We start from the raw sequence: 24,981 nt of genomic DNA on the forward strand, positions 1-24,981 counted from the left end.
TAAAAATAGAACTACAAGCACGTAAATGCCACCCTTTTATTAACAACGTTTGTCAGATTACAGTGCCCAATAACAAAGCCTGTGTCACCAGTAACAAAGTCATTCATCACGACTGTTTTGCAAATAAAAACAAAAAACTCTCGAATTCGTAGGCTGTAAAACGACACTATATTTTCCGAAGTGTAAAACTTTCCCAATGTTTTTAAAACAAAAAATATATTTTTTCATTATTTTCTGTAGCGCAATTTGACCACAGTGTAACATGCTACCTTTGATCATTATTTGTTTTCTTGTTATTCTATTTACTTCCTACACATGTTATTAGACATGAAGCTTTTGTTTGCGTGGCAATAATGTATCGAAACACAAATAAATCAGTTACTTCTACTGTTTATTACTATGTTTGCTATGTTGAAGTTCTTATGACAGAAGAAAATAACTTAAACAGATGTGTTCTTGGGTAGTCAGTTTTGAATCAGAAGTCATTTCAAGAATTAAGAATAAGGGTAACACTGCAAAGTAAGGGGCAAATAAAACCTTGCGATTTGCATGTGCCAGACTAGTATCTTTTCCCCATCGAATCACAATTAAAGCTCATTTTAAATGAATTAACGAATCCTTAGAATACATTTTCACATCCCTCTTTCCGAAGTCCGTTAAAAACATAATTTTGAATCATCTCAGTCCTTTGAAGACGTTTCCAAGAAGTCATCTTAATACCAACATTAAAATCTGAATTGCACGGAACTAGCCCGATATTAACGCGTGGGCAGATCTGTCTGGTAACTTCGCAGTATCTTAGACTCCAGACTAATTAATCTCATTTATTTTTGTTGCAGTATATTAACTCCCCTTTGAGTAAATACTTGTACGTCTTGAAGTTTTAATAACTAAATATTAAGTTTCATTTTCCACTTGGATTTTACGCCCACTGCTCATAGCTTGGTAGTTAGTTGACTGCGAGCCGCGTGGGGAAAATTTGCGTGGGCGGAAAGGTACATAGGTAACTTTATACTTCATACTGTTTACACTGGACTGTTGCTTACATTTTAAGATTGTAAATATTTTAGTATTTATGTACACACAAGTTCACATTCTAATAGTAATGTACAAAGGTACTGCTTATTTATTGCTCTAAAAGAAAGATGTCTTTACGGTGGCATATTCTCCAGGGATTTTTCAATCGGTATGTGGCCCTTTTTGGAGAGAGTTCCAAAGTGGTTTGAATTAGTGTCATATGTGATTATAGTGATCAAGACGTGTGTGAAGTTACAGACGTGCTGTAACTATTTTTGTTCTGTATAACCCATGAGGAATGAAGTCCTTTAAAAACTGAGCCCCACTTTTAATACGAGTTTTCATAAAATACGACCATTTACCGTAATTGAGATCGATAGACAATTTACAATATTTAATAAGTAACTGCTTTCAAGTTGATTGGTTAACAACTACTACTACAATTTTTTTTATATAACATTAATATTGACAGTGAAGGTTACGACGTGTCGCGGGTTCGATACGTGTAACCCAAATATGCTTATCCTATGCTGATCCACGAATGCTTTGAGTCTGGGTATCTTTGTGCTTGTGGTTTTAAAATTTTTAAGAAGCCGCAACACAAACATTAAGAAAACATTAAGAAAACTTAGAACTTCGAAAACTTAGAACAAACTGACTAATCGAGTTTAAATGTGCCCCTGAAACCGGGCTTGGCGAAGAGGTGTTAAAATTGGCGTGACCGAAATTCGACTGGAAGGCTTATTGTTATTAATCGTATCAACACCTTTTCACCGCCATCAATGGCTTAACACAAGCCCTACTCAAGTAAAAACATAACCGTTCTGTAACGGTTGAAATTATGCTTGAAATTCAATCCACAAAATATTAAGTGAAAGTAGATAATTGTGTATAATGCCTCATATAAATTGCATTTTTATCAGCAAATATAAATAACATCTTAAAACAACCGACGGCTGTAATTAAAATTAAGTAAGTAAGTATGTAGGGACACCAATCGCATACAAATGAACAGATAAACTCATTACTTTAATAAGATCGGAGTTCGAATTTATGAAACTAATTGGCGAGTGTTTTAAATAAAAATGCCTAGTAATAAAGAAGGATGTGGGAGAACAATTAATATCACAAGTGTTTAGTTTATAAATAGCGCTTCTGTGAACGAATATAGTCTATAACCCTCTCAACAACACATTCGCAGCTAAATAAACAATTCGCAAATTACGTCACTATCGGCATCGTAAACACAGAAATTATTTGTCGTAAAAATAACCTTATAAGCTTCCAACGTGCAGCACTTTTATAGCTCTTATTATAGCAAGAAAAGAAACAAAATATGACAATGTACTTTGTTTTTTTATACGTACCTACTACGGTTATTGTGCATAAGCATTATACATACTACTCGTTCAACATTCTGCGTTTGGTAACCGAAAGGTAAGAGCGAAATGCTTTTACCGTGGCTCAGATTCCATCCCTCTATCATTAGGTATATACTATATGTACACTGTATACAACTACCTACAGTTGGGGCCCATCATTTAATATGTATACAACCGAAACACATAAGACTCGTTACCTATGGCATGGATGATCACCCATCCACGGACCAAACGTAGCTTAACCTGTGACCGAATGTAAGGATGAAGAAAAGCATGCCTTTTTAAGAGAACAATATGATTATTGTTTCCCGTATAGGCCCCTTAACAAAAGATTCATGACGGCTTCCCGCGATAAGAATGATAGGATATTATGCTACAAAAAAGGGGGATATACATATCAATAAAAAAACGATCACATTTTTTAACCATCAGTAAAAAGATTTGTAGCTTCGAAGTATTTGTGCTGCTATATAGATCAATGCGCGCGGTCATGTTGACGTAATAGAATTCAATGTTATGTTTGATACGTAATTTAATACAAATAAAGAGTCAATCAAGCAATTCGTATCACTCTTGTACTGGCACAATACAATGTCTCAAGAAAAAAACTTTTGGCCGACAATAAATCAATGTATTTTTTTTTAATTTCTAGTTTTGACATAAAAACTCTTTAGTCGAGCGTAATGAGTTCGTTGACCTCTCCCGGCCTATCAGTTATCCTTACACTCCCTCCGTTACAGGATACGTTAAAGATATTTGTTATGCGTTTAGTTCCATCTAATGGCACTATTGCCAAATCTCCTCAAACGAAAAAGAGGGTTGCGATACCCCAGCCTACTTCCAAAGCATTTTATCTTTTTTAGTTTGAATGCAGTAAAGATAATGTCACTGTATATTGGTAGGTATAAGTTTATAAAGCCCCTTTTACGATTCCATAAAAAGTTGTATGACTTATATTTACAACAACGTCCATAATTTCAAAATTTCATACTATATGAGTACTATAAAAAGCAAAATGAACAAGTAAACCCGCTCAAATTTGGTTTCGGCTCTCCGAGGCCTGATTCGGTATAACAAGATAAGCAGGGGTGTGCCAATTGAGGTCCAGTTTTAAGAACTTGTTTGCGACAAATGTGAAGCAAAAATTTATTGCCCGTCAAATTTTCATACGGATTATCACAATTTATCTAAAGTACATATGTGGTCAAACATGGTCACGAGATAACTATCGGTGTGTAATAGCAATATAATAACATATAATTTAAAGATAGATCAATCACTTTTAAAAGTCTCTCAGGCGCCTTTAAATGGCTCTCAAATTATTGTCACTATTCACTTTGGTAAGTTATGGTAGTGACGTACTAATTTGTGTAGTTTTTTTCAAAACATATAGGCTCTGTAACTACAAGTTAAGTCCAATTCCTATTATGACCACTTCACGAGTTAAGCCAACAATTACACACTTCCAAATTAGTTTAAGGAACAAACATGACTGAAATGTTAAATTAATATTTAATTATGCTATCTATGTATAGTCAGTGGAACCAGCCCTACATTTTGTTAATTAACGTAGAGCTTGAAAATAGTATTCAAATGAAAAGTTCCAGAATCCATGCCTCGAATAAAAAATGAACTATGACTAAGTTAGAGTTTCATAGTGGTTTCTTAGGTTTACGCGAATGTTAGACATTGAAATGAAACTACTTTTACGTTTTAATGAAAAGGTGTCGAAACGTCGATTTGGTTTTTAGTAGACTATGCAGAGAAAATATGTCTTTCGGTTTAGTTACTTTATACAACCAATGTAACATCAATACGGGAACGAAACAAAAACAAATATGTAGATTTGCGTAGTGACTAAGTGCCTAAGGAGGTCTATGCCTAATACGCCACAATGAAGAGACACTAAACAGGTAGAGAAAACTAGCAGTGATCAATTGACGGTCATAATGATATAACACATTTAATTGAGCAGCTTTCCATTAATATATATTTTCGCTTAAACTTGCAATTGAAAGAAGTCTAAACCACAGAGAAAAAGTATGAAGCAATGTTTAAGAAACAAGTGAGTGCGCTGTCAATGATAAAGATCTATTCACACATCAGTGTCAGACTGTATTGCAGTCGTAAATATTATTTCGTGTTTAAGACACATTGTAAACTGACCAATAAATAAGCACTTGATTATTTAAAAATGTCGGGATCGCACGCTTTGAAATTGTCACAGTAATTTACTTACTTAATGGACTTTCCAATGAGAAGGTGACCCTTATCTTAACTTGCTCTAAAATCTAGCAGAACTAACAAAAGAGATTTTAAGAGTAACTAAACATTGAGTTTTTTCCATGTCCTTTGTTCGTGCACAGTATACTACGCTAAAATACAGTTATAATGAATTACGTCGGTAGTATATATAAATAAAAACATTTTTTACACAGAACTAAATGTGAAAGCATGAAGCAGACAGCCTTACAAAGGTGAAAATCATGTTAACAGCATATTTTTTTAAATCCGTTCTTAAGCACCTAAACTGAAACTTAACAAGTAGGTACGGGTGCTTTGTTATGTCAAGTTAGTAAAGTCAAAATACATGTAAAATGCAGAATTTCTATAAATATTCATCGTCGGTGACATCACAAAACTCATCAAGAGTTCACTCACTCAAGTCTTAAACAAACAGTGCACTTCTGTAATAAAATACTTACCTCCGAATGTATTTTATTCTGACCGACTTCGAATGAGAGGAAATATCCACCTTTGAAGTTAAATCGGGGACAAATGCAAAATTTATCTAGTTCCGTGTTAATAGAGATACTGGACCGAGCTGAAGAGCTTTGAAACTTGAAACGGTCGAAGGAAACGAGCGGTGGAACAACTCGCTACAAATAAAATAGCAATGCAAGACCACCCGACGGTGAAATCAGAGGATTGCCCGACACCCGTGCAACTGCTACTCTCGATTTCCAAACAAACTTCTAATAAGAAAAGTTGCTGTGAAATAAGATTATGAGAATAATTCCTGACGCTTCGTTCTCATTATTTACCTCGTTCTGCAACGCTGTTACACAAAGGAAATCATGTGAGATAAAACAGTTTCGAGGACAAGGGTTAGTTAAGGGCTCAATGTTTTCGGACGAATGAATGATTTGATACAGTAGTAATGAATCCCAATCATATCATTTCTTACATGTTATTATAATGTAGCAGAAAAAAGAAATCCATAACTATACTTTAAATTTAACGATAATAGAATTATTAGCGCCTTAGGATTTTTAGGTAACTGTACTGAGTCGTACAAAAATGTTTCTTCAAAATTAATTTAGTATTTTTATGCAATATTCGTGGTGCGGCAAAGCACAAAAGAAAGCTAAAAACACGTAATTAAAAACACAACTTTACAGTTTAGTACTTTCTTATCAACCATCAAATGGCAGGTCAATCAATCAGTCTATTAAACGAGGTGTTAAATATAATATCTAACGCTGTCCGAATTAACACCAATGAATAAAAAACAAGTAACCGTAACATTAAGAGCATTGAGGCGTGTTCGAATATTACAGATAACATTACGATAACGTCTTAATGGATTTCGAGTACTTGACAGCGGATTAAACACGCCACCAGAGGGCAAGGGGCCAAGTCATATAAAATCTCTTAAGGTAGTAGTTGTCACGAAATGTAGAGTAAATCTGTGAGACTTTGCGCTACTTATTTCAGTGTCTAAAACGGGCTTATGTACTGGTCGAGCTTATTATCAGTATGTTTTTACAGTTTAGTAAATTTTTCTTTTCATGGTTTTGCAAACGCCTCTTCAATCTTCTTCAAGTAGAATACATTAGAATTAAATAAATAGATATTTCGACGATGAAGAATGAGACGCATTGCCCCTATAGTAGGTACATAAACATGTTTGTAATTAATATGGGAAATATCATTTTCTTTTCTCTTTTTAGTGTTTTGCACTCAAAGGCTAGACAGTAGACATTTTTACAGATGTATTTGTGTTTTCCCCATTACAACAAATATCATCATCGGCCTAGCTTTTTCCCAACTATGTTGGGGTCGGCTACCAGTCCAACCTGTTTCAGCTAAGTACCAGTGTTTTACAAGGAGCGACTGCCTATCTGACCTCCTCAACCCAGTTACCTGGGCAACACGATACCCCTTGGTTAGACTGGCTGTCAGATTTTTTTCAGCTTCTGACTATCTGTAACGACTGTCAATAGGAATAACAGCCGGGACCCACAATTTAACGTGCCTTCCGAAACACGGAATTACAACAAATAATGCAAATAAATGTTGATGTTTAACAACGCAGATGGTCGGCTTATAAATTAGTTGATCTCTAACTTATGTTGAATTTTTTTCTTTGCCTATTTGCACTCAAACCGCAGTGTCGCTGGCTCTACTCACTGTTAACCAGTGGTTTCAATAATTTGCAGTTGAAATTTGACACTTGACACCAACGCACACATATACTTATCATTGTAATCTGTAATTTCTCTCTCTTGCTTTAAATTTATCATGTCGCCGTGGTCCTGATCTTGATGGTCGCATTTCACACAAACGTTACCGTTCCTCTACAATTAAGAAAGGTTTTCGAAAGTGAATGTGTACAAAATCCCAAACCGGCTCCCTTTTTATTTAACCTTTGCATGTCATTATTGACATTACGTGTGTTTGCAATTTATGCACGGATTTTCTTTAACATTTCGTTATTTTTATCTTAAGTATTATTTTTGTATAAATGTTGATATTTAATTTACTTTATCGGCTACTTAACATTTTGGCTGATACTGAAACCGAAAACACTTTACAAAGCGTATATCGATAATCGTTATCGTCGAAATTTATTTTTGTAAAAGTGAGTTATTTTGGGACCTAAACTTACATCCCTATTTGAATGGTCTATGAGTCTGCCACCTCTTAATGTTATATAATTACGAGGGCGGAATTGCGATGGCGCGGCGACTTACTTCCACATCAACAATCCCAGATTTAAGGGCGAGGTGATGCTTTATATCACTTGAAATTAAGTGTCTGGCTTTTAAACCAACAGCTCGTTGTCAGAGTTTACGGTTCCCAACGCCCTCGTAACTACGGATCGTCTGTGCACAAATTATCGCAGACTCAAAGCTGTAAGTTTATAGCGAGCAAATAAAAATAAACGCTTTCAATCTGATAACGGGAAAAGAGTTTTATAGATCTGAACGATTTGCTTGTGAATTGACCTGCGAGATAGTCTGAGATTTTTTATTATAGATCAACTAGCATGTTTCTACAAAGTGATAAGATTATGATGATCAATAATTAACATCATCATTCCCCTGCCCTTATCCCAATTATTATATGGGGTCGGCGCAACATGTCTTCTCCTTCCATACCTTTCTATCTGCCGTCATCTCACAAGAAACATTCTTTGCAGCCATATCGTCTTTCACACAATCCATCCATCGTTTCCTTGGTCGTCCTCTTCCCCTATAACCATCCACATCCATACTCAACACCTTCTTTACCACATGACTTTCATTCCTCCGCATAACAGCCAGTTGCCACGTAGCTTTTCTGTAACCGGTGCCACTTTCAAACTTCCCCTTACATACTCATTTCTTACTCTATCTATGACCAATAATTAACATCATCATTTAAATCAATAAAAATAGCTGAATTAAAATGACTTCAACGATACAAATTCTAATTTACTAAAATTAAAGGTTATTTCAAGTGATGAAGAAAGAGCATACTTATCGCCTGTCGCCTCAAATCTGTTAACGAAACCAAACATCTTAAAAAACAGGCCTGAAACCATCCACCCTTAAACATAAAGAATACGAAAGTTACGATCACGTAACTAATTAAGACGTGTTATGACACAAAATGATACTAAATTCAATTGAGGAATATCCCCGAGCAAGCGCGGTGACGACAAACCGATTAATCATCCCGCATTACAGCGGTAATCTTGTACAAATATGGTTGCGAGGATAATAAGAAACATAAACAGTGTTTCACAAGAATTGTGATTTATAATTTATTAAGAATCCTTGACATGCAAAATGTGTGGAACTAGTGATGGTACTGATATTATAAGAAATTACCAAGAATGCGTACAATATACGTCTGATTACCTTCTTCTGAAGGTGTTTATTTTCGGTATGCAACTAAACTCCACTACCATACCATAAAATGTATTTTTTAAATCAAATAGGCTGTCGTCCCTTGTAGAAACCATGACAGCCACTTAGTCTACGGATTCTTACGATACTCTATAGATCAAAATAAGGTCAAACACTCAAAACTTCTGGCGGAATTAAGAAGATAACATAAAGCTGAGTCATTTTAGGATTCCCCACTGAAAGGATAATAAATTAATATCTAGGTTTCCAAAATCTAAACATCCACGTTTTTAAATGTCAAATTTTATCAGTTGTTATAGTTGTAAATTGCATTGTCATCGGGATTGAAGCAACCCTGAAAATAACAAAAAAGCCTGCTAGCGTATCGGGTAGTTCCTCAAAATTGAGTTGCAAAAACCACAACCGGAACGAAAAACAATCAAACATACAAACAAACAAGAAAGTGAGTTTATAAAAACGTGGGAAAAATAGAACGATGTTACGCAGGCACCGCTGACTACCCATCCATTAGGCACCAGGCTGAATCTGTCAGCTTGAGAGCTAAAATTTGGACAACATTTTTACCATTAGCCCATCGGTACGAAACCCTTGGTCTAATACGTGACCGGATGTTTAGGTAGTTGTGTAATAACACAAGTGTTCTCATCACGCAGCTATACAATATTCGTTATACAAAATTCCCCAATAATCCTTTCGCATTTCAGCGTGATTGAGTAACATACTAGTCTCATTAATCATATTTGCGGCTCATCTAAACAATAGGACGTAAATACAAATAATTTTCCTTTGACTAATGGCAAGTCATCGTAAGCTTGTGCTCTACTGGTTGAATTAAGGCGATCAAGCATTAATAGAAAGTATCGCTTTTGTACGAAAGGTTTCTTATAATTATACGGTATTCTAAAAGAAGTAATTCTCAGCTTGTCTATGGTGTACGTAAGTTAACTTTTACCAGCCACACGCTCATCAAAAGTAAAAGGCAAACACAATTTTCATGAGGGTAGTTAACCTTCTGAATGACATAGACACTGACATATGACTAAATAATGTCACATTTAAATTAGAGTAAGATTTATAAAGGATGTTTTTAACCTCTATTCAATTAAAGCTTGCTAATCTACAAAACAAATAAGTATGATTGAATATCTTTCCAATTTGCACGAGAACAGTGTTCCAATTTAAATACGCATATTACTCTATTACTCTACTTTCACAATAAATCTAACTTCGTCCTATAAGCGCAGAGCCGCGAGCTTACATAGGAGTCACCGTCCAACGTTGACGCCACTTTACGCGGCTTTGAACTTTTGACACCAACGTTTCGCTTCATTACGTACCATCAATCTTTCCAAGCGAACACGTCGCGGCTGATGCGACAACGCGATAGCTATTTGTGTTATAATCAACGTATGTTTACACAACATGCCGTAATGTCGATAAGAACTGAGTCAGCGGGAAAATAAATTATATATAAGCTTTTGCCAGTAGGTAGGGTTCTGGTAACCTCTTAAATTCGATCTAATCCCTCTTGTTTGTTTCGCTAATCTCAGCCTAACTATTTGTATTGGAAAAATATAAAAATAATTTGGTTTACTGCTTGGGGTATACTTACCTACAACGCGATGTAGTTTTCAACTTTTGCAAGGGCTATAAATAGGAAAAGGTCTCTCTTAACGTAACCCAAGCAAAAACAAATGATAATCTCTTTTCTTCTTTAGTTATTTTACACCTAATGACTATTTATAATCATGTCTTTTTTTATGCGTATACAACACAAAACACGATCTCATAAATTGAAAAAAAGAATACAATATGTCGTTTATGTCTGCAGCCAGCAGGCGTGTATTTGGCAATAAGATTAATTGTCTCGTTACATACATTGAAGATGGCCCATCGATGAGTTATGGTGAGGCTGCATAAACAATATTCTGTACCCAACGTTACCTTTTCTAAATACGGAACCATATATTTTCGGTACCAATAAACATAAGCGCTCTATTTTCAAGGCTTATAAACGAAACCTTACTAAATCATATCCGCTCTCACGTTAAGGGTTATTCGACCGTTTCAGTTTCCTTTCTTTTAAAACTGTAGTTCTTTCTTACAAGAAATAGATGATGAAAATATATTCCTGTTACTATATACAGAACTCCTGATATAGAACGAAATTGGTAGCGACATTTAATTCATCAAATTTTTACTTATTCGTTTCCATCTTTTATTTAACTTTACAACATATATGCAAGTACATACCGTGCTTTTTGTCAAGAACATTTTTTTCAATTAAAAAAATGCTGTAAAAATAAAAAGTATTAAGTCATAAATATTTCAAGTTCAGTTTACCGCAAGAATTGGGCAACTGCGGTAACGTGAGTTGTTGTTGGTAAATAAATTATATGGACAATGGTTTTACGAGTTTATCTACAGTCCAACATTCAGTTAATATGTAGTTTTTGTTGGAATTATGAAAGTTTTAATGTTACGATACGACCAACTGATATAATTTACCCAAAACGACTTATTGGCGATGGTAGCGACTCAATAATTATCTTGTTATTTGGGCTCAGATCCAGATACTCGATAAATACTCGATAAATAAATATTACGTGTGTTAAATACTTGTCGACTTTTATACTCTGTAGTACGATTTCGTTTTGGAAAAGTGTTGAATATTTTAGGTATGTTAAATAATACAATAGATTTATTGTTATACCATTATTTATATTTAACTTTATTGTTTTGTTGAACTTGTCACCCTCTAGTCTCACTGTAATACTAGCTGTCTCCAGGGGGCCTAGCGCCACGTCACGTCACGTCACGTCTTAGCATACTGCACGGATAGCTGAATAGTTGTGTGTGACCACGATTTTTTGTGATTACAAATTTTAATGCTTGCTGCGAGACCGGATCTCTTTGTGCATGTTACTTGAAAGCTTGAAAATCCCTGCAACACAAGAATAATAACTTTAGTGCCGAAGTCGTTAAAAAAAGTGAACCTAATGGAGTTGTAGAAGCGTGATAGCGCACTACACGACTTGGGGTTGCGTCTTCCACAAGTGACAAAACAAATTACTTCGCCGTAAGTCCAAACCAATTAAACCATCAACTAAATAGAAGGATTATAATTTATACTACACTGATCCTTCTTATGTTTATCCATAATTATTCCTAAGCCTCCGAAGCAAACCTCAAAACATGATATCGGCAAAGTAAATTAATCATAGAGGCTTGAATAAAGATAGAAACTTAGATAATTCTATACTAACCTAATGGATGTATCATAAATCAAACATTAATTGACTACAAGATTATTCGCACTAACACCAGTACTAATAAGGTGTGTTTGTACATCAACAGTTTTAGTTAAGTCTTATTTATTAGAGAAATAATTTCAATTACCGTCAATACGAACTAAAAACAGTTTACAAACAGATATTTCAGGTCTCTTTTAGTATTTTCTCTGAGTGTCTTTGTGCATGTAAATCAAATGTTTGTGAAAACTCCTCGACACAAGAATGTGACAGATTTTATTTCTTGTTTATTAAAAAAATACAAGAAAACATTCACCATAAACACAGTTATACACCAAGTATAGGAGTGTATATGACTAATACCAGATATATTTCTTAGTAGAGCTAAACAAAAGCACACAAGATAAAGGCAACGAAAGTTTAAACATTTGTAAACTTCTGTTTGACTTTATCACTCGCAACAATTTTAAATGTAATTTTAAATCGACCTTTTTGGTCTTTTTTTAACAGATATCGATGTCACTATAGGCACCTCAGTTTCGTAACATTTTTGCGTGAACTCGGCTTCAGTTAGAAGTTGTTTTTCTCTTCTAGTTCCGGTTAATGAAAAACAAGGCAGAACCCAATAAATCATGTTTGTTTCCACGTATCAGAACTCTAATATAGATCTATTGTAGTAACGTAGTATGAAAAGTATTCGAATAAAATAGTTTTATTATTTTACCATTGAAATTCGTGTGAAAATTTATTGTTTTATTTTTACTACACAGGCAAAAAAGTTTTGTAATAAAAGTGTAAAAATTGTAGCGCAAAAACTTAAGACTTTGTAAACTTTAGAGACGTTTTCTTAAGAGCAAAAAATGTGCTGTTAAATAAAATAATTTGATCAAAAACTTGTTTGTATTCATACAAAAAGCTGTGTTGTAGAACGCTAGACAAATAGAGACACCTTGACGCCTCCATCTGTTTACAAATACTTTTCGGTCATCCACAAACACTGCCTATTTAAAAATAAACAACGGTACATTATTTACGTCCAACTTTATTACGTAATCCTGGAAAATGTACAACCGTGCAAACTTAAAAATGAACAAGGAGTTGTAAACGTTTTCCGGTGGTGTTACCATTAATTAATTATCTTGCAATTTATACATGGTAATTTATATCTGAGTATTTTCCCTATTATACATACACCGTGATTTTTTAGTCGTCTTATAAAAGCCGCCCAATTCATGTATCCAATGACTAGAACACGTTCATGATAAAAAAATAGGTATTTATGAGATTTGAATAAATTTAAAATGCAATTTTTATTCAATATTATGATGCAATTCGTAGTTTTATAGAAACACAGCTCTGTTGCGAGCGCGGTCCTTTGTAACAATGGTGAGGGGCGCGGGCGCGTTTTTATCATTTTTTCGTAAGACGACTAAAAAATCACCGTGTATATTACGAGTATTAAGTGTCATTGGTAATGTGTTGTGCCTTCTGCTATTGTATCTTTGGTCGTGATAGTAATCTCCTTAACATGAGTATCAGAACAGAAACAGTTATAATCATTTCCCTCTTAGATTGATAATAAAGAGTATTGAAAACCATCAATTTATTAACCGTCAATTGAATATCGCCGAATTTCTGGCATCTATCGCCCAACCATACAAAGTCTAAGTAGTTTTATATTAATTGCATTCTTCCGTTCGCTTCTGCACAGAATTTTTAAAGTCTCTCATTAATTAATGTCGCCGAAGTTACTTGCGGACTCGCTTAAACAAGTCGCCAAATTAGTTTCTTTATCTTAACTTGATGCAGTCTGTTTGCATGTCACGAAAACTCTTTAGAAAGTGTACTATCTCAAATTATAATCAAGAAGACCACTGTGAGGGAAACTTATAAAACTGGAAACAATTCTTTGAGATATGATCAAGGCATGTCTATATTGAAACATATTATTAATTTTACAAGCTACGATTAAAAAATGGATTTTTATTTTAAGTACCAAATAATTGCTTTAACTCTTCCGTGTAATTAACCTTAATGACTGCTTTAACTACATAATAATTATAAAAATCAACAGTGAAGAGAACATTTTAGTACTCTTTCAATGAGTGCGATGTTTAATTCATTAATGAGATATTAAAAATATAAATAATATTATCCAAGCCTTACCTTATACCTTCAAATTTTGCTCGAAAACAAAAATCAAACAACAATATTTTCTGTGCCTTAAATTAGCGGAAGGAATCCTGTACCACTAAGCACATAAAGCACATACACGATTCATTTTTTAAAAGTTGAATCTATACCTTTAGACTAATCTTCGAAGGAATCATAAAGAACGGGGAAGATATAAAGTCTAGAGCTTTGACTTAAAACAAGTCTTTAGTAATTGTATTGAGTGGTGCAACACAAATCAAATTGAACATAAATCGGTGAAGTGAATCGTCTTTTCGTACATTCAGCAATTTAGCTAGACGCTACAAAGTACTCAGAGTTTATTAATATTTATTAAAATAGAGTTTATTACGGTAAAAAAGATTATAGGATATTATAAATGACCGGTCAAGTGCGAGTTGGACTCGCAAATTCGACTCGAAACACTGAGAGTTCCGTACAAATAGGCTAAAGAAACGAATCTTTAGAGGATAAATTTATTTGGGGGTAAGTTTATTTGTCGAACAACAAATTTATTTCATCTTATTTTTTTGTATTTGTCATTATAGCGGGTACAGAAATACATCATCACTATACATAAGATATAGCCCGATGACAGAAGGACGGACTGACAGCGAAGACTAATTTTTAGCTTTTGGGAACGGAACCCTAATAAGCAATCAGTTCGTTTCTTATGCCATAAAAGTCCAGAATTAATTACCTAGGTTCTATTTTTAAGTGTATTTCTATTTATAAAAATATCTGAACATCTTTTGTTTTATGATCGAAAAATCGCTTAAAAACAATACAACAATACTAATAAACAATAGAAATGAATTATTTAAATAGTTTTATTTTATTAAAACTATCCTATAAGACGTGACAGACAAGAGTCGATTGTGAAAGACGAAATTTAATAAAAGCGGCAGAGAGCACGTACTTCTTAAATCGGTTTTTTAAATTCCACGCGTGCGTCCGACAAATTTAACTTTATTATTATAGTCAGTGATTTTGGATCGTACTTACAATGTTATTACTATACTTAAATGTTATTGAAATGCTTTGATCCCGACACAGGGCGTTACAGTCCGTTAAATAAAATACTACGCAATTCGATTTAGCCAGTCCCGGTTAGACGATCTGTCTAAAAAATAATGTGGTATTTGAGTTAATGGTATTATTAAGCTACTTGGAGTTATTTTCTAAGTTCAATTTCACTTTTAATACCTAAGTCTTTCAGTTCTGGCGCCCGTTCCCTGTAACTCACAATTATAGTTTACATTTCAGTTTTAATTGAAAAGCAGTCTGTCGATCGCTTAATGAAATCAAATAAAATGAAATTTCAATACGAAAATTAATAATCAAAAGTAAATACATAATTATAATAAGTCCCTAGTAGTATAAGTATCGACGCGCGCTGGCAGAGCCCTCGGGCGTTGTGACGTCACGCCCGGCCATGATTTGTAATCGCCGATAAATTCGCCAAGTACAATTTTTGTCTCGTAAATAACGTAAAAATTGCCAGTGTTGGCCATTTAAAATCATTTTAACATGCCAATTAGTTAGCCATAATCTCACAATTCGTCATCAATTTTCCAAAGCAATTAAGCCTGTGTGCAATAAAATCGTGTATTAATGTTACTCAAATGTACACTTGATACGTTTGTATGGGCCACCCAATGTAATCGATTAAGGAAATAAGTACTTTTAAGTATACTGAGCCGAGAGGCGTAGTGGGCTGCATTTCCCCGATAATAGCGCTCAGTATTTGTCATTAAAGTTTATGACTTTATGTATTACTTGTAATAAAGGTTTTTACTGGATAGTTTTTGTAATGGAGTGAGTAGTTAAAAAAAAATTGATGCGATTGCAGCTACGTAAAGAAATGTAAAATATAATTTATACATTTTTAGCCCTCAATAAATTCATTACAGATTCACAATCCGTAGCTAGCGCACTTTCATTTGTTTTATAAGTGTAGTATTCTACAGTTTTTTGGAACTTGAATAATTTGATCAAAGTAAACGAATGGGTCGTCACGCGCCACTATTACTTCAACTAAGTCCACAAATTAAATAGTACGAAAAATGGCGTCCAATTTTCAGAAACCGCGCATTTCTTTGCTAATGAAACTGTTGTTTTGTCTCAAATGTCTTCGTCTTGCCGATGTCTGTTCTGCTTGACAATGCAATTTGGCTCTCAAACCACCTTTTTCTTAGAGTCAGCAAATAAATTGTGTGAAGAACGCAAATGCGACGGACATTTGTTAAGAGATTTGTATGACTTTTGAGAATCTTTTGTTTAAGAATATACATTTATATTCAGTTCTATACAGTAAAGATACTATATAGATATTATACAGCGTGTAGACTTGCTCTTCTGCCATGAAAAACCACCCTAAGCAGTTCCCAAACTCAATAATATCTAGGTAATAAAACGCAAGTAATACGTACTGAATGAGCGCATTTTTTGTTGCACAGCATATTCAGTCCAGTCCAAATATAAGATAGGTATCTAAACTAAAAATAGTTTCAATTCAAGTCTCGCTATTTATAGTGAAAGCCACTCGATCCAAATCTATTCCAAAGTTTTCAAGTAAATTCGCTCCGTTTACGACGATCGGTGACAGCATTAAAATTACGAACCCTATTTGTATAGTTCCAGAATTTTACTCCCCTTTTATGTTTAAAGTTTGTTGAAAAAATATTTTCAGATTACAGGAACTTTATTGGTTGTTTGTATTAGAAGTACAAAGTATGAAATACAGTGTCATAAAAATTGATAATACAAATGTTATTATAATATTTCGTTATATGGAAAATTAAGTCGCTTTTAGTATGTAGTTATTACTGTATATTATTTTCTTATTTATCTTAAATGAGAATTTAGTATAGCTAAGAGGCGGGAAGCCGGGAATAGTAGTTTCATCCATAATGCTTTTACACGGTAGCAAAAGAAAATTCGCTTTTTAAAGAGGATGACTCCTATTTCAATAAAATCAAATTATATTTATGTTGACAGTGTGATCCGTCCGCAAATCCGTTATAATGCGACACTTTAATTATTCTATCTTCTGTCTTTTTCTTACAACGTTAAAACAATTGAATGCTGTTTAGGTGTTTAGTATGTCGCGATATCGCTATAAAGCGATCCTGTCTTTTTCTAGTATGGAGTTTGATCATTCAGCAAAATCTTCTGACATAAAGCTACATAAGAAACAGATCCGCTGGGTTGAATCGAAGAAAGCTTTTTAGTTTTCCACGAATTTACTTTTCCCCATTGAGATAAAAAAGTCCGGAAAACCCCTGTTATTTGGTACAGGTAAGATTATCATTTCTTCTATTTCTAGGATTGAAAATCTATTGAAACGTTTGAACCTTTATCTGTTAATGTGGAAATCGACCAAGTATTGTTTCTTTTTCGTCTTTGTAGGTAATAGATATATTTACAGTCTAATAGACTGAACACTTATCTTAAATCTTACAGCCATAAAAATGTCTATAGAGTATAATATTTGTCCGCTAACAAAATGAATCACAGTTGGTTTGATATCGTTGACATAAAACATATTCAATATCCCATTAAACAATAGAACTGCAACGAAACTTATCGTTTGGAACACTAAAGGGGAAAAAAGAACTACCATGCTTATGCTTTCAACAGTTTTACTGTAAGTATACATCTTAGTAAACCATAATTGTATTTGAAAGATGATACCAAGCGCAATACACACTATTTACGTGAAATCACAGATGCCATATCCATAATACTTGATTGACAACCAGAATTGAATTTTGTAATTTCCACTTAAAAACTTTTTGCTTATTACTGTACAAATAACAAAAACCTGTTGTTTAAATTAAAATGCATTTATATGGTCGATGTAAATCATAAATTTTGTTGTGATTAATATAGGGAGATGGAAACAAAACAAAGCTTTAAAAGTGAAGATCTATAGTCCGGAAAACTATGGACAGGCGTGACTACACATACGAGACATTCTAAATGATATCCGCCGAATATTTGATTAATGTTTGAACTTTTCAGATAAACTCGTATTTTGGACTTTGAACTCTGCGACGCCCGAATGAATCATGGGACAGATACAAAATACGCAGCGACTAGTCTATTTGTAACCAGACCGTTTGTTTGACAGACTGTCAGAAGCTTTAACTTGTTCGGGTCTCGATTACAAATCCTTAGCTAATCCCAAACAAACATGGAAAGCATACTTAATTTACTGTTTCCAATTCGTCTCTATCATGTCATAGATTAAAAAAATGTTATTTTCTGGTGATCCCCACAATAGCAATGCATCTGACTCCCTACTCCCTGAGCGGCAACAGATTTACAAGAAATAGTCCAGCAGAAATAATCGCTTCTGTATATTTTATACTTGGGTATACAACGCGAAAAGATCGACGAAAAGACTTGCGTATTATATTCGAGTATCGTAAGCTTGCATCGTGCTGTGTGTTTATATTTTTTTTATCTCTTCCCTCCTTAACTAAACTACTAACTGAAGGCGGGGAAGAGTTTAAAAAGGTTGAAAACCCTTTTGAGGCTTTCAAACAATCAAGTGACATGCACAAAGACATCCAGACTCGAACCTGCGACACGTCGCTCTCAGTGGGATTGGCGTTGTGAGCTCAACCACTCCTTCTCGATGTCTTTACATAAGTAGCTCTAGAGCAACTACCTAATCTAAGGCAACGGGTGGTAGAAATGACGTCACGTTTCCTGTCATAATTGAGGATTAGCCTGACTGTCCAAGTTTAAGGGCTCCCAAAGTAATATTCAGTAACCAATTTGTGGTCCCCTTATTAGTGATAGGGAATTTACGTAGTCTGCATTATGAAAGTAACTGGATTGATATCTCTATTTTGCAATTTTCGACTACTAAACTAAACCCTAGCTATATCTTCTTAAAAGTCAAAAATTGCCGATTTACCCATAGATCCCCATGAAGTTTTTTTTGTGAAAGAGTCTTCTGAGAGAGTATTTCTGAGTCTTTTTCATTAAAATAGCATAAGTTACTGAAACAAAACTTACTAATACTTACTAATTATCTGTCTTCCATTACTTTAGTTTAACAAAATTAATAAAGTCACTAAGTATTGTGTAAACGTAACTTTAGAAATCATAACAGATAAGGAATTCTCATCGGAAGTTTGATGAAATCTTAAAAACATCACCCGTCGTTCCACCCCGCTGCGCCACTCAGGAGCCAGGTACCACCTCCTAAAATACGACTGTTGTAGTTGTAGAGGCGAGGGAGAGCACTAGACATTGTAGAGCGGCATCTCTTTCCCACCCATACATTAAGTCTTAATTCTGCAGATAGTGGTATATCTGAGTTCTGAAGCATACAGTTCAAGCTATAAATAAACACTTTCAAAATTAAATTATCTTAATCTTATTTCATGACGGAAATGACTACTTTATAACGTGCAACTTAATTATAACTCTCCGTCGTCTGACTAACGACGATCGATTTTTTAATTTATATTTTGACACGATATGAATAATTATAAATGATGTACAAACAAGTATAAATGTATGTATTTTAGCGCTCTCTTATTATATATATTACAATTTCATTGTTTCTGATCCCTCATATTTTTTTTAAACTACACCGCATTACGGATTTTAAATTTTGGATACAAAACAAAATTTCGTGAATCACACAAATGATTGTCCTACGCAGGGATCGAACCCCCGATACGTCCCGCACCGTAGGTATGGCATTGTGACCTCAACCACTCGGTGATCCGAGCAGTCATTTAAATGGCTCTTGACAGAATAGGTGAAACAATTATTTTCAATTATTTTATTAGAAACAGAATTCGAATTTACAATATCTAATCGATTCACTTCATTATTAAATTTAATGCCAACGTAAAAGCATCATTCCATTATTTAATGTTAGTAGAGTCATTTACATTCCAATATAACATTACTATACACATTTACTACACAATAATGACATGTTATTTACTAAATATTCAATTGACAAGTATATGTAAATGTATTCGCTAAACAGCTGAACATCTGACTGTGCTTAAAGTTTTAGAACCGCACACATCAATACTCCATAAAGATGTTCCCGAATGGCCCTATAAATATAGCGCATCGTTAACTAAATTATTGTCTACAAACTTTAGTAGCTCTATATACCCACGAGTCAACAACATTTAGTCTAATTTCCATATAACGTGCCGATCACTTAAGTGTAGGTAATAAGAGCGAATATCGAGTGTTGAAACAGTGTTAGTACGTAATTGTATCGGACACGTATCAGGTAAAGGTAATCCAACCAGAGGCAGAAGTTAACAGCCTGCAAAGTTGCCAAGTGTTATTGTGGTTGCCGTTGCCGGCCGAGTAATAGTTGTGAATCTACATAGGGTTCACACGTTGTACTATGAAAGCTGTTGTCTGACGTCATAAGTTGCAAATTGTTGAATTCTTGCAGAAGCATAATTTTATTTTGATGCTTTGCACCGAAAATTACAACATAAACTTAACGTAATTAATATTGAAGAGAGCTTCAAAATGTAAAAGAATAACTTTTAGCTGACTCTACATTTGTGGTTTTTAAATATAATATTAAGTGCCTCTACCTAAGCAGTGACTAAGTACAGTAGGTAAGTAATATACATACGAGTGTCAACCCTATCAGTGCATATACCGCGTATCACACCGGTCGTCGAATGTGGAGCAGGCGGCGGGCTAGCGGCGATGCCTCCAACAAAAAATCAGTGTAAGCTGTACACCAAGGCGCTGCGGTCGCGCGCTCGCTCCCGCCGACACCACTCGCCCGCGTGCCCGGTCTAACACCGCACGAACTCGCACGGTCACACAAACTTACTCGCAACTTTTAAACGTATTTCTCCGTTCAAAATTTCGAACTTAGAATATTTCCCTCGTTATCGAAGTACTCTAGTGGAAATCTAAAGTGAAAAGTGTCATATTGTTAGTTGGTGTGTAAGTTAACAACATATGGCCGTGGCCCGAGGTCCGGTCGTTAGGCTGCGATCGGTCGTGCCGCCTCGCCGATAGAATCACGATCGAGCACGTGTGTGCCTATTGCGTCTGGAGGCTCACCATTCACTTCACCTATTTTGTCATCTCACACTTACATTGAACTGTTTTTATTTTCGAAAGTATCGATACAAACTACATAAGTACCGTGCCTAATTAGGAATCTAACAAACTTGAATTGAACTTAAACGAACAGCAATAAATACAACCCATAGACATGATTTCACTTTGTTATGGACCTTGTGAGTCATATCTGTTAATTAATACTCATACTTATTGAGAATTTCTCACAAGCTTCACGTGTTTGTTTTTTCTATGGACGTTTATTTAGTTGCCTACTTATACATTAATTTATATCATAGAACAACTATTTATTTTGGGAATATCATAAGGCTGACTAACATAAACAAATATAATTTGCTTCCGCACCGTAGTCTAGTTTTTAGCGATACGTATTTTAGTAGGAACAACCGAAATTTAATTATGCCCAACTTTAGACTAAAGCAAAGAACACCCATTTCTAAGGCACTCTTGTAAATTCGGTCACCCTCCGCAAAATTCCCTAAAGTTTAATTGATTACTTTCGATTCTTCAGACGAAAAGAGTGAACCCTTAACCTTTTTATTTTCTTCTTACATTCCCTTAGAATTTTTATTACTGCTGTAGTGTCGGAATTGCGGAAACTTTTCCATCTAAACAACTCATTTCCATTATTCTCATGGATTTCGTCTATTCAGACATTCAGATGAAGGTTTTCCATGCCATTATACAACTTTTAATGTTATTCCGTTATCGACGCTGAATCACTGATTTTTACTTAAACTTTTAAGACAAAAATATAATATTCAAATTAGTCCCAAAACAGAAACCCATTTAAATTCATTTACTTCTTCAACCATTCATTATTTGCCCAAAAAATATTCTACTTATTTATATGCACTCGCTAACCTGCTAAATACCTCGAACATAAATCTAAAAGCGAATCGAAAACTAGTTTCGCATGTGTACATATTATAGTTACTTAACATTCATTAAATATTACTAGGTCAATTAATTTCCGTTCTCATCATCTATGACTTGTACATAGTCGATATTTGAATAAAAATAGCCCAAATTGTAAACACGTATGATTACGAAATCAAAGAACGGAATAAAAATAAAACAAAAGACGAAAGAAGAGCTGAAAGAAAGGCGTGACGTCGCTAGAGACCGAATTTACGTAATTAGTAGAGGAAGCTTTAAGACAGTCCACACTACAAAGAGTTTTTAGGTAATTAGTCACCGCTCAACAAGAACCCAATACTTCCTCAACACACAAATATCTGGCCATCGACTTCACAGTCAATGTAAAACCTTATTAAACGTATTTACTTCAATTATAAATTACAATTAATGTCCAACCGTACTGAAGAGTGATTTATTTGAGTCGATACTCTAAGGAAGGACGTTGTAATTAAATTGAATCATAAACTCGGTTAACACACATAACTCCGGATATACATAAAGTTTAATACATAAAAAACAAAAATGTTTTAGTAAATCGTCAACTGTTTGATATTATCTAAATTACAATTAACAATGATCATAAATTTTGCTTTTAACACGATCAACTTCTATAAAATAATTGGAGATTTTTATCTATAATTAAGAGATATTTAATTTTTATATAGCGTTATTTATAGTGCAAAAACTAGATAGTCGAAAGCAGTCAGCTTTGGCTTGGGAAAATAGAGTACCATACTAATGTTTCATTTCTAAAGTCCCTTCGTAAAATCCCAGTGAAAATTTCATTTTCATTCAGAGTGCTAGTTTAGTAAACAAATGTGCATTCAGAACTTAATGCTTGGCTTACGTAAATAAATATGCTGCGTTCTTTTAGTTTCTGTTGAGTCACTATTTTCACAACATACGGGGTAAATTCAGTCCCTTTTCTCACGAAAACACTGTGTCTAGGAAAGTCGCGATTACTTTCCATGAAGTTCGGTGCGACAGTGCAAAAGTTTTCCATATGCGGGTTAGTCATGAATAGGCAATTCGGGATATTTCCGATCACGTATTGCTCCGACTTTGGGTCCAGGCCAAACGTCCCCAATAATTCTGATTTGGTACTTCGCTAGTCCGTTTTACTTAAGTTTTTGTAAGCTTTGAAAGTTCGGCGTAAAAAGCTCAGATAGGCGACGCGACGGTCAACTTAAACACAGCTTCAAGTTTTAATGCTTTGTTGAGCGACTGCGCTTTTCCCCAATTTGCAATCTAACTTATCGTTGGATTACTGCTTTTTTTGTTCTTGGCGATCCAAATAGTTATTGTATTTTATTAAAAAATGTAGATAATATCTGAATATATGTAATCTAGGTAATTCTATTCTCATTCAAAGCACATTTTTTACCGGATTTAATACTTTTAACTGTACCAGAGAAATTGAACCTAAAGTAGGTAGTTAGGGAGGGAAAAGCAAGGTTCATATTTAGGCCTTTGCCGCCTGTCTTTGCGCTCATAAAATCCGTGTGCCTGACAGATAAAAATATCTCATAGTCTGGTTGCTCTTAATCCAATTCCAAGTCAAAAAAGTTAATATAAGGCTTTCCGTTTACTCACAATAAGCTCACTACTCTTTTACGACAAGAAATGATCAGCAAGAAAGACAACTACCAAACAAAATCGAAAAGAGGTAGTAGGTACACCTATAATACATCTACTTATGTTGGCATGTTCTAAATACAATTATCTTTGTTACCAATATCTGACAGCACGAATTAATTAATCTTTTTAACTCGATAGCGATATGTTTGCAAAAAACGATCAGGTTGTGTCAAGCATTGTTCGGTGGTGTACAATCCAGTTCCGTCCAATACGTGTTGTACTGCCGATAGACGCCTTTATATATAAAGAAACGCTAATAACGATGATCGCTATGGTATGTAACAAATGTTCCATTGTATTTGCGATTTATTCCATCAGTTTTTGCTCACGTTGTGATGTACCGTAACCTGTCTTTGTATAAGATCGATACTCCGATATGAGACCAAAATAATGTCTCGTCATACATTCAACCAATCACTAACTGACTGATACATCGGAATATCACTTCTTACTAAAACTTTACTACCGACCATCTACCAAGTCATAATTTTCAACATCACTGTACTTCGAACAATTTCTCACGTTTTATGAATCTTCCCAGTTTATACTTTTATTATTCGCTCGAAACAAGTCAGATTTCCGAAGGATTCTCTTATCTCACGAAAGTATCTGTGACAATGTCGCAATTATTTACGATATTTTTACAAACGTACCCAACGAATCGTTGTTCATTGTCGCATTGACACAAAAACATGATAATAAAATATGTATGATTTGATCATCCCTGTTGTCTTGCACCGTGGGACGTCGCCAGGCGAGACCTGCGGCCTTCCTTTAACGGCTAGCGATCGCCAAATAAATTGTCCGAATGTGCAGTTTTATCTGGCAGATTATGAAGTCGAATCTCGAACGTTTCGAAAATAAAGTGTAATTGAGTTTGGTCAAGCGGGGCTTGTAATAATGGCATTGATCGTATGTCTAGAAGTTGAATAATGTGAGAGCGTCAAAGTTTGGACGTTTAAGAGCTTTGTGATTGATGTGGTTATGTGGATTGTTTAAAACTTGCACCACCACTAAATCGAGCGCGCGAAGAGGTTTTAATCCCATTAGTATTAATACAAGTCACTGTAATACTTTGTACGATTTTATGATCCGGTAGTTTACGTCTTTTTTAAAAGAACATGAATGAAATCTTTATAGGTCTGAAAAAATTATGTGCTTTTTTCGGTACCGGCACGTAAAATATCAATTGCAGCCATAAATATTGATGACGACTATAAAGAAAATCATGTTATATAGAGTATTTATCATTTTATGGCCTCCTTTTTTGTAATAAAACAATATTCATTTATTTTTTATTGCAAATGAATATACACATCCTAAAGACATTAACTCTTTAATAAACGTTCTATATTTTAA

General features: G+C 34.4%; 1 protein-coding gene across 3 annotated transcripts in view; it reads left to right on the forward strand.

Annotated features, from left to right (window-relative positions):
* The window catches only part of LOC113498335 (monocarboxylate transporter 10-like), an 85,893-nt gene that overhangs the window by 35,424 nt on the left and 25,488 nt on the right, over window positions 1-24,981 (forward strand). Inside the window, exon 1 of one of the 3 annotated variants that reach the window (XM_026878322.1) lies at window positions 20,296-20,922. The exons of 1 other annotated variant lie outside the window; for it this stretch is intronic. The gene's annotated coding sequence lies outside the window, so the exon portion shown is untranslated. Of the gene's footprint in view, window positions 1-20,295; window positions 20,923-24,981 lie in introns of those variants that run through there. One more of the 3 variants, XM_026878323.1, reaches the window with a different exon arrangement.

The sequence above is a fragment of the Trichoplusia ni genome, chromosome 10 (assembly GCF_003590095.1).
Source record: "Trichoplusia ni isolate ovarian cell line Hi5 chromosome 10, tn1, whole genome shotgun sequence".
Classification (NCBI taxonomy): domain Eukaryota; kingdom Metazoa; phylum Arthropoda; class Insecta; order Lepidoptera; family Noctuidae; genus Trichoplusia; species Trichoplusia ni.